This window comes from Pongo abelii, chromosome 15 (genome assembly GCF_028885655.2).
Source record: "Pongo abelii isolate AG06213 chromosome 15, NHGRI_mPonAbe1-v2.0_pri, whole genome shotgun sequence".
NCBI lineage: Eukaryota > Metazoa > Chordata > Mammalia > Primates > Hominidae > Pongo > Pongo abelii.
Window position 1 is genome coordinate 109603427 of NC_072000.2, and position 11538 is coordinate 109614964.

Genomic DNA, 11538 nt, shown 5'->3' on the forward strand with positions numbered 1-11538 from the left:
TCTGCCGGGCCGAGCCACGGAGCCACCTGGCTTGCGGGGATCCCTGGGACCCAGCCTTGTTCTACTGCCCACTTGACGCGGCGGGCACCCTCCTTCCTGGTGGGTCCTTACTCCCAACCCTGGCCTGGCCATGGGATTGCCAGGGTCTGGTGGGGGGGGTCCCTTTCCAATGGGGCGCCTTCCTATGCAGACAGAGGAGAGGGGAGTGGTCAAGCTGGGTCCTCAAGGTGCCCAGACAGGGGTATGAGGAGGCAAGTGCTCACCGGAGCAGCCAGGGACGCTCCCTGGAGGAGAGGTCCCGGAAGCTCCCTGGCTGCAAGACTGGATTCCTGAGCAAAACCTCCGCGGGTGGAGAAACAGAGTATGGCGGGGGCCACGGGGGTCCGAGTCCCGACACGCGGCTGCGCACTCGCTCCCCTGCACCGCGGGCGGGGCTGGGGCCGGAAACGCGCGCGGCGGCTTCGGATTCCTGCGCGGTGGGACAAGCCCGCGCCTGCGCGCCGCCCGGACAGGGCACGTCGCCCGCGCGGGGGGTGGCGGGCCCAGGAGGAGGGGACCCCGAGCCCCCCACCGCCTGCCAGGGCGGGCCGCCACGCTGGACGGGGGCAGCGCGGGGCGGGGGCGGGGTCGGGGGGCGGCAGAAGGCGCCTTTGTGCGCCGCGTCCCCGAGCGTGTCGCGGCGGGCCCGGCACCGGCCCGGCTCCAGCGCCCGCCCCGGCCCGCGCCCCGGCCCCGCGCGCATACCTGGCGAGGCCACGAGGGGATTTTGCGGGCCGAGCCCCGCCTGGGCTGCGCTGCCGCAGGCGGGAGAGGCTGAGGACTCTTTTGGGAAGCCCCTCCGTCGGCTGTAACCCCAGGGCCGTGCCACCCTCCTGATCACCGCAAGCATGGACACCGCAGCACGCTGCGGGTGGGACAGGCAGGGCCCCTGTGGGGTGGCTTGGCTGGCCTGGAGTTGGGGACGAAGTCCCCGGGCTTGGTCCCCCGAGGGGTTGGTTGGGCGTCCCGGGGTAGGTGGCTGCCGCGGCGGTGTGGGTGGCTTGCGTGTGGCCGATCGGGGTCGCTGCTGAGCCCTGGAGAGCGGAGGGTCCAGGCTAGGCTGGGGGAGCGAGAGGCGAGGGCGGAGCCGCGGAGGTGTGGGCGGCTTGCGTGGTCCCAGAGGCCCCAGGTTCCCGGCAGGGCGGGAGAGGCTAGGGCGGGGCCAGAGCCGGAGCCGCGAAGCCGCGATGGAGAGGGCCTGGAGGGTGCGCCAGGAGCCGGCCTCAGGGCCTGCCTCCATCTCCTCCAACCCTCCTTCCAACCCCCACCCCGTTTATTCCTGTAACAAATCCCTACCGGGAGCTGGCACGGCAGCTGTGCTCTGGGGACACACGAGATGCTCACCCTCCCTGCTCTCCAGGAGCTTGGACTCAGCTGAGGTCTGCAGGGGCCAGCAGGAGCAGGGCCGAGGGCCCTGGTGGGAAGGTCGTGGCCCACTAGGGAAGGCTGGGCCCGGGGGGGTCAGGTGGAGGGCAGGCTGAGCTGCGAGCTGTTTCCTCAGCCTGGAGCAAGGCCACCACTCCCAGCGCCTGGCCTCCTCGCTCCCGAAAGCTCAGCTCAGCCTACATGTGCCCACCCCTCTGTCCCCCAGGCCCAGGTTGAGCACTGGTCAGGACGGTGCTCCCAGAGGGACCCAGTAACAGGAGGAGCTAGGGTGAGAGCATGAGGGTGGGGGGAGCGGCAGAGAGGAGGGAGAGGCAGGAGGTGCTCAGGGCAGGAGTGTCTGGAGTGGGTCTGGACAGGAACAGGAGGAGCATTCCAGGCAGAGGGGCCCAAAGAAGCAAAGGTGCACCAGGGAGAAATGCCCGCTGTGCTCCACCACAGTGGAGGTGCAAACCTCAGCATGGAAAATGAGGCTGAAGGGAGGGGCCTGGGCTGGAACATGGCCAGGATGGCAGTGGGGAGCCATTGGAGATGTTTGAGCAGGGGAGTGACAGGGCCAGATTCGAGTTTTGGAAAGATAACATCTTGAGCCATTAAACAGAGTTGTAGGATTTCAGGTTTGTTTGTTTATTTATTTATATTTAGAGGCTCACTTCACTCTGTTACCCAGGCTGTAGTGCAGTGGTGTGATCTCTGCTCACTGCAATCACTCAAGGCCAAGTGATTCTCCTGCCCCAGCCTCCTGAGTAGCTAGGACTACAGGCGTGCACCACCATGCCTGGCTAATTTTTGTATTTTTAGTAGAGGCGGGGTTTCGCCATGTTGGCCAGGCTGGTCTCAAATTCCTGGCTGGGATTACAGGCGTGAGCCACCACGCCCTGCTGGATTTTGGATTCTCGATATGTATCATCAACCACTCTCCAGAGTTTGGCCAGCTTCACGCTCCCATCAGTGGTCTCACCATAGACCTTCTAATCTTGATTGTGTTGACTGCTGTCTATTTTCTAATGGTGTTTGGTTTTGGAACCTGCATTTCTTTGAAAAAGAGTGAGCATGTGCATTTTCCCAGATGCCTAGTATCCAACTGCACTTCTCCATGTGTGCATTGTCCCCTGAGCTGGCAAGAAGATCCTACTAGTTGATCTGCATGCCATGCCAGCTCGGCCTTGCACCCTGGGGGCCCAGGTAACTAGCTCTCACCAACAGAAAGAGATGTGATGGACATCACTTGAGGCCAGACCCTAAGACCTCTGTGTGCCCCCTCCGTGTCTCCTGTCTGCAGCTATTGTCCACACCAAGGGTGGCCTACAGAGGGAAGTGAGGACCTTGGGACTTCCTCCAGGACAGCCATCACTGTCCAAATCTCCACCTGCTGCAGAGCTGCCTCCAGTCAAGCCCTTGTTTCCGGCTTTCTGTGCCCTAAATAAACTGCTAGGATTGAGCCGTCAGCATTCTGTGGTGGGCGTCGCTGCTGTGAGGTTGCCCTCGTGCACACAAGCTCCTCACAGGTAAAGGTGATCTGCCTGTGGACATACTTGTTAAAGAAGTTTCCCACCTGCTGTGCGCATCTTGCCTGCGTGCAGTCACCATTCTTTATGCAGTTGGTGCCTCCATCTGCTCCTGTGTGGTTTCTTCTTTTGGTTCCTTTATTATCTCTCTTTTGGTGCTGTTTCCCAGAGACTTAACTGCTAGAAGTTTGGTAAATCCTCGACTCTCAAATTCACCCTTTTCTATAAATTTAAACAGACATTGAATGCTTCACGTAGCATTGGGGCGGAAGGAAGGTGCAGGCTCGGCCCTTGGCCCTTCTCAAGGGTGTGAGATCAGTTTGGCCGAGAAGGGAGCCCTGAATGTCAGGCTGCTTGACAGGAAGCGCTGCCAGGCCCAGTGAGATGCGGAGATTCAGTTGCGAACACCCAGCCTGAGCAGTGGAGCAGCACTCTGGGGTGAGCGAGGGCTGTCCTGGAGGAGGACAAATTACACCTTTCCCCCGATTCCCTCACAACAGAACCATGCCTAGTCCTTGAGGAATCGGGGGAGGGATGTAATTTGTCCTCCTCCAAGACAGCCCTCGCTCACCCCAGAGTACTGCCCCGCTGCTCAGGCTGGGTGTTCGCAAATGAATCTCCGCCTTTCACTGGGCCTGGCAGCACTTCCTGACAACAGCCTGACATTCAGGGCGCCCTTCTCGGCCAAACTGATCTCACACCCTTCAGAAGCTCCAGAATGAGTCCGAGAAGCCTCACTGGGGCTGATACATCCCTCCAAGGTGGGGGTCGGGAGACTCCCTGGCCAGGGGTGGCCTCCCCTGGGCCAGCTCCAGGCTTTGCCAGGCCCCCTTGAAGCCTGCCCCAGCCATGCCCACCAGGCACAGGCCAGCACACACGGAGGCTGGCAGGTCTGTGAGCCCAGGATTAGGGGCCCACAGAGGCAGACTCAGGGGTCCCGGAGGTCACAGACAAGGCCGTCAGCTTCTCTCAGCCCATGCAGCCTGGCCCTGGCCCACCAGGCCAACCCTGTGTGGGTGCATCCACCATCCCCATCCCGGGGGCCACACCCCACCTGGCTCCCGTCCCATGGCTGCCCCAGGGAGGTCTTCCTCTCTTCTCTGCCCACAATTCACCCTCTCCCTGAGCCCTCTTCCCTCACCTGGGATCTGATCTTTCCTCCTGGACATTCATGATGCCCACAGCTTGGTCACCATCTCTGTGCTAGAGATTCTGACAATCCCTAAGCCCCTTCCCCAGCCTTGGTCTCCCCATCCCGGGAGCAGGGCGATGATGCCACCCTGTACATGCCTCTGTCCCCAGCCCCGGCTCTTCTCCAAAGTGCGATGCGGGTCTCCAGTGGCCTGGGACCTCCATCTCTCAGAGGCACCCCTCCCCTGGCAGTGCAGGCTCAGGAGCCACCTCTTTCCCTCCCTCTCTGATCAATTCAACCTCCTAAACATCTATCCACTCTGAGCCCTACCGGCCCCTACTCCAGTGCTGACTCCTCACCTGTCCCATTCCTGGCTCCCCAACTCACCTTGTCTCCATCCTGGCTGCCAAGAGAGCATCTCAAACACACATCTGGCATGCCCCCTCCTCTGCTCTGAAGCACGCCATTGCTCCCCAGTACCGGCAAGATCAAACCCAAGCTCTTGTTGTGGCCACAACCTCAATAGAACCCACACCCCACCAGGCTATGTCTGGCTATTTACAGGTCCTCCCACCCAGGTTCTGTCCCCACACTGAAACTCAGGTGTTACTGCTTCTGCAAACCCTGTCCCGCCACTGCCCCCCTTTGGAGTCCGACCCAGCTCTACACCCTCCTTTGTGCCCCTGACCTGGCCTGTGTCTGCATCAGTTGAGAAGCCCTTGCCTCTCTGGCCTTCCCCGGCTGGGTTTCAGGGCCCTGCCATTTCAGCCCCAAGCTGGAGTCAAATACTGTGTTTCGCCAAACCACAGCAAGGAGAGCCCTCACCAAGAGCCTGCAGAATGAGATGCTCAGCCCCTGTCTGGGATGCAGCCTCCCAAAGAGGTGGAGTGACTGGCTTGGTGTCACACAGCACATCCAAGTCCCAGGTGGCTAAACAGAAGGGAGGAGCCCTGGGCCCGTCCCCTTCAAGTCCTCCTGGAAGCTCAAGCTGCCCTCTGGGCTCAGGGAGCCAACTCCATTCCCTGCAGGTCCAGCCCCTGTCCCCCTGCCTCCCAACCCTCTACAACACACACACACACACACACACACACACCTGAAGCAGCTTGGTTGAGCCAGGCATTAGGCGGGCAGGCTCCAGCATGCCCTGGCATCCTGGCCCAGTGGCTGGGAAGATCCCAGACAGGCCTGGTCAGCACCCGGCATCTCAGGAGCTCAGGCCCTGGAGGTCTGAACAGAGAGCACCAGCACGGCCCACTGACCTGTGACTGAGCTGTAGGGCCGAGGGGCCAGGGCGTCCTGTCCCTGAACTACATAGCCCAGCAGGGGAGGGGCTGCCACAGGAAGGCCAGATCCCAGCATTGCTTATGGGGAGGGCAGAGGGGACCACGGCAGCTCAATGCAGCGCTGGGCCAGCTGGGGTGCAAGGCAGGCCTAGAGGGGCCATGACACCTGCCACAGCCCAGAGCCTCCCCTAGGCCTCCAAAGCTGCAGGAATGTGGGCACTGGAACCTGGCAAGCACGGCCAGGGCAACGGTGGGCACCTCCCGCCGGGCCCCTCCACACAGGGCTGAATGGCACCCTCTAGCCCAGTCTTCTGACGAGGCCTGGAAAGATATTTCAGGTTGCTTAGTTTTGTTTTTTGTTTTTGTTTTTGCTTTTTTTTCCCCCCCATAAAAGATAGGTGGATTTCAAGATTAATTCTTGAATATTTTATAATTTTTGTTCTTTCGGAAAATAAGCTCTTCCCTGTTTTTTTTTTTTTTTTTTTACTGGCTTTAAAGAACGCTGTTGACTTCTTTGTATTGGGCCCCCTGTTGACCTCTGATTAGTGCTAATAGTTAACTGTTGGTTATTTGGGAAATTCAACATTAAGCAACCACGTTATCATGAAAGACACGGTAGTATAACTTTGCCTTCTTTGATATTGCTCCTCAAAGGCTGATTTCTTTTTCCTGTCTTGTTGCATTGGCCATATGGAAGAGTAACTGAGAGCAGCTGCCTGGTGCTTCCCAACCTTAGAGGGAGGTCACGGGCAGTCTCCCTGTGATGCCGGCCACGGGTGTGAGGAAGACAGTCCGTACAGGAAAATGCCCTCTCGTTCTTATTCTCTACTTTTAAAAATCTTTAAATCATGAATATATTAAATGTTATCAAATGCCATATTCTACATCAATATAATGATTACAATTTTTTTTTTGAGACAGGGTCTCGCTGTCGCCCAGGCTGGAGGGCAGTGGTGTGATCTCGACTCACTGCAGCCTTGACCTGTTGGGCTCAAGTGATCCTCCCACGTCAGCCTCCAAGTAGCCAAGACCACAGGCAGGCGTCACCACACCCAGCCCCCATGATGACTTTACTTTTCTTCTTGAACCTGGTGAATTTCTGTGTTAACATTTCTGATTTGAACCCTTCTGATATTCCTGAGATAAACTTTATGTGACCTTGGTATTCTGTTGGATTTTGGTTAGCTGATACTTCAAGATTTTTATAAAACTGGGTTGCAATTTATTTGTGTTCATGTTTCTAGCTGTCTACGAGCTTCATCAAATGGGCAGGACCACTTTCCCTTAACTTCTCCTTTTCTGGAACAACGGACATATCCTGTGGATAATCTGTTCCCCACAGGTTTGGGATATGGGTGCTGTGAATGCCGCTGTGCTGGGGGCTTTGGGAATTGTGTGTTTGCGTGCATGTGCGGTGGGATACAGGTGTGGTTACTACTTTAATTTCTTTTTTTTTTTTTTTTTTTTGAGATGGAGTCTCACTCTGTTGCCCAGGCTGGAGTGCAATGGCGTGATTGCGACTCACTGCAACCTCCCCCTCCTGGAGTTCAAGCGACTCTCCTGCCTCAGCCTCCAGAGTTGCTGGGATTACAGGCACCCACAACCATACCCTAAATTTTGTATTTTAGTAAAGATGGGGTTTCACCATTTGGCCAGGCTTGTCTTGAACTCCCAGTTACCAATTTCTTATGTGTCCTTTTGAAGACTTTCTAAGTATGACCAACCTAATAAAGTGAGTCACCCACCACTCTTTTTTTTTTTTTTTTTTTTAGAATGGGGTTTCACCTTGTTGCCCAGGCTAGTCTTGAACTCTTGGGCTCCAGCAATCTACCCTCCTCAGCTTCCCAAAGTGCTGGGATTATAGGCGTGAGCCACCATGCCTGGCCCCACCACTCATTCTTGACCTCTTCTTCTTTGCGTTTCTCTGTTGCAGAGTCCTGGAAGTTAAATGCTCTATTTCCCAGCCTCCCTTGCAGCTAGGAGCAGTCATGTGACTCCATTCTGGCCAATGAGATACAAGAAACACTTGCTGAGAGGTGCAATCAGAAAGCGTTTGCTTCTCCAGTAACATGTAGGACCAATCACCTTTTTGCATTTCCCCTTTCTTCTTGATTTGAACATTGCATTGCCATCATGTTTGGAGATGAGTCAGCCATCCTGCACATAGGAGGCAGCAAGACTGAGTGAAATGCCATCCTGCTTCAGAGAGCAGAATGGAAAGAGAAGCCTAAGATGGCAATGGTATGGTTGGGCAGCTGAGTCAGGACTGGGGCCACTGCCTCTGGGTTTCCAGGGAGAAAAATAAACCCGTTTGATGGCCTCATGCTAGGTTGGATTTTCTTTTACTTAAAGCCAAAACATTTCTAACATACAAAACCAGACACACACGTGCATGGCTCACATACATCACAGGTGATCACATACTGTCCCACTAGCACCTTGATTTTACCACTGAGCCATCAATCTTGCAGATCATCCTTTATCAGTGCCTGGCAAGTTGTCTTGTACTTGTTTTCTTGGGTTTTGTTTTTGTTTTTGTTTTTGTTTTAAAGACAAGTTCTCACTCCGTTGCCCAGGCGGGAGTGCATTGGCACAATCATAGCTCAATACAGTCTGGACCTTCTGGGCTCAGCAGTCCTCCATCCTCAGCCCCCCGAGTAGCTGGTACTAAAGGCATGTGCCACCATGCCCGGCTAATTTTCACATGTTCTTTTAGAGACTGGGTCTTGCTTTGTTGCCCAGGCTGGTCTTGAACTGGACTTAAGTGGTCCCCCCGCCTAGGCCTCCCAAACTGCTGACACTACAGGCGTGAGCCACTCCACCCAGCCTCGTTTTTGTTAATGGAAGTATACCACCACTCTGGATATGTAATATGATTTATTTAACCAGCCTCATCGACCTTTTGAGTTGTTTCCAAACTTTTTGCTGTTAAGGTAGGAAACGGAACTCAACTCTGGAGGTACGGCTCAGACACTGGACCAAATTGAGGACTAGCTAAAACAGGTCCAGGACAGAGGCACCTCTCCATAGGACTCACCCACCAGTGTGCCATGTCAGTTTACCATTACCGTGGTAACATCTAGAAGTTACGGCGTCTTTCCATGGCAATGACCTGGCAACCCAGAAGTTACCACCCTCATCCTAGAAATGTCTGCATAAACTACCCCTTAATTTGCGTGTAATTAAAAGTGGGTATAAATCTGAGTGCAGAGCTGCCTCTGAGTGCTGCTCTGGGCATTCTGCCTATGGGTGGTCCTGCTCCACAAGGGACAGTTCCTGTGCTGCTGCCATGCATAGCTGCTTCGCTATGCACGGCAGCTTGCCTCTGAATTCTTCCCTAGGTGAAGCCAGGAACCCTCCTGTGCTAAGCCCCGATTTGGGGGCTTGCCTGCCCTGCACCACTGTTATGGACAATGCTACAATGAATAACCTTGCACATACCTCATTTCACACACATGAGAACATATCCATAGGATAAGTTCCTAGCAGTGAAGATTGTTGTCTTATGATGTTCAACCACTGGATCTGAGAACAGATTATCCCTTTCATTCTCTCAGGTCTCCTTTCATGTCCCTCAATGGATTTAAAGTGTTCTTTTTGGTTGTACATATTTCTTTTTAGGTTTATTCCTAGGTTTTAATTTTTTTTTTGGTGCTGTGGTAAATGAGATATTTTTTCTCATCAATATTCCTGCTCACAGGTCATTTTTTATAGAGATGAAGGCTAATTATCATGTTACTTTCGTCCCAGCCACAAAACTTTTTTTTTTTTTAGATGGAGTCTCACTCTGTCACCCAGGCTGGACTGCAGTGGTGCGATCTTGGCTCACTGCAAGCTCTGCCTCGAGTTCATGCCATTCTCCTGCCTCAGCCTTCTGAGTAGCTGGGACTATAGGCATCCGCCACCAGGCCCGGCTAATTTTTTTTGTATTTTTAGAGAGACGGGGTTTCACTGTGTTAGCCAGGATGGTCTCAATCTCCTGACCTCGTGATCCGCCCACTTCGGCCTCCCAGAGTGCTGGAATTACAGGTGTGAGCCAACGTGCCCGGCCTCCAGCCACAAAACTTAAATATTGTTTGTAGTAGAAATTAAATTGATTCTCTTGAATTTTCCAGGGACTTAATCATGTCATCTGCAAAAAGTGATATTGTATTTCCTGCTTTGCATTTTTTAAACTTAATTTCTTTTTCTCTTCCAATTGCAAAAAAATTAAATAACAGTGATGATAGAAGACACCTTCCTCAGCTTTCACCTTGACAGAGATGCTTCTAGTATCTTCCCCATTTGACACAGGAGTAGCTTTGAGGCTGACATAAATGAATGGCAGCACGTTGAGAAAGTATTATTGAGAATGCAAGTTGATTCTGGGCATGACGAGTAATGAGATTTATACTTAGCCTCCTGCCATAAACAACGATCAAGTTGGGCCAAATGTATAAGGCAGTTATGTACAGGAATTGGACAACTGGTAGGACTGTGATAGCTGAGAGAACGGAAATACCTGAAGTGAGTCCAAGTTTGCCCTGTCTTTTTACCTTGGGTTTTCCTACCAAGGTATGAGAGATAAAGCCTCAGCAGAGATCATCAGCCAGAGATCACTGGCTGGGAAAGCAGAGATCAGCATTTGGGCGCTGAGGTGGCTACGATTGGTAGAGCAGGGCACTGGAGGGGAGGGTGCTACGTAGAATGAGGGTGCAGAGGCTGCATGGGGGTCCCTCGGATCCCTGGATGAGGGCAGGCTGTACATGTGCAAGGTGATCCTTCACAAGGCCTAGCAGGAAGCTGCTGCTGTGGGGCTGGGAGCTGACAGACAAGCCCAGCAGTGTGCAGTGCTAGGCGACATTGCAGTTCTTGCCCAGCTAGGGTGGAGAAACCTCACCGAGCCCCTCAGGCAATCAGTTGAGAAATTAGAAAGGCCGTGGCTTAAGAATAAGAATCGCACTCCAGAATAAGGGCCAAAGCATAGGACTAAGAACACAACCAAAACAGACTCACCCTTACAAGGCATAAAACCAAGCCTGGAGTGATATCAGCAAAATGATGGAACTGGAAGCTCTGGACTCTCCTTTTCAAAACCATGAACACATCAACTCAACAACAATTCCTGAAAATTCCCTTTGCAAGAAATCCAGAAACTAGCTGAGCGTCTCCTGCGTTCTAGGTAGGCATGAATCTACTCACATTGAAACTGGCAGGGAAATTCAAGACACCCTCTTGGCATAATCTCTACCCCCAGCACAGTGCCACATGACTGAGAGGAAATCCCCTAGCTCCCAACTTACCATGGAGTGAGAAAGAGATGAGCTGTGTATTCAACACCTCAACTTTTCTGAGGGCTACTCAGGGGGCTGACTTCTGTCTTGCCTGTCTCAGAGTGCGGATGGGACCTAGCATAACCCCACTGCCTCAGGGCTGTGGAAGGAGACATGGTGGGATGATCTAAAGTGCAACTAGTCACCACAGTCCAACTCAGCACAGAGTGAACAGGAAAAAAAACAAAAACACACCTTAGATTCAAGCTTCTCCCTAGAGAAGAAAAGAGTTGAACAGAACACCCAACAATCCAATTTTCTGGAGGCTACCTGAGGAACTTCTTTCGGTCACTTGTCTAAAGTGCTGACAGGACTTGGCATACTCCAGACACCTGGGGGCTGCAGAAAACAAAGAAAGTGGGTTGGGCCAGCAGGAAGTTTAGAGAAGCCCCCAGAATCTTTGGCTTGGCTGATTGGTGAGGGTCTTCTCCTGTACCTGGCCAGTTCATGAAAACTTGACAGAGGCCTGCTTTGTTTAATGTTCAGACACCAACACAGAAAGGCAAGGAAAATGAAGAAACAGGGAACAATGTTTCAAACAAAGGAATAAGATAAATCTCCAGAAACTGACCCTAGTGATATGGAGTTATATGATTTATCAGACAGAGAATTTTAAATAACTATCATTGAATAACTATCCTGAAGACAGGAAAACAATGTATGAACAATGGGAGAATTTCAACAAAGAGATAGAAAATGCTAAAAAGTACCAAACAGAAAACATGGAGCTGAAGAATATGATAACTGTACTGAAAAAGTCACTAGAGGAGTTGAACAGTAGACTGGATCAAGCAGAAAAAAGGATCAGTGAACTCAAAGAAAGGTCATTGGAAATTAATCATAGGAGCAAACAGAAAAAAGAAAAAAAGAGTAAAGAAAGT

General features: G+C 53.0%; 1 long non-coding RNA gene across 3 annotated transcripts; it reads left to right on the forward strand.

Annotated features, from left to right (window-relative positions):
• Positions 1–656: 656 nt before the first annotated feature.
• Positions 657–7217, forward strand: LOC129049865 (uncharacterized). Of its 3 annotated transcripts, none has more exons than XR_010137037.1 (4): positions 657–910; positions 2492–2930; positions 6267–6436; positions 6590–7217. It is a non-coding gene; the product is annotated as an uncharacterized LOC129049865 (long non-coding RNA). The 3 variants fall into 3 exon arrangements; XR_008513247.2 differs by having other exon boundaries at positions 672–2607; positions 2705–2930; XR_008513246.2 differs by having other exon boundaries at positions 668–2930.
• Positions 7218–11538: the final 4321 nt, after the last annotated feature.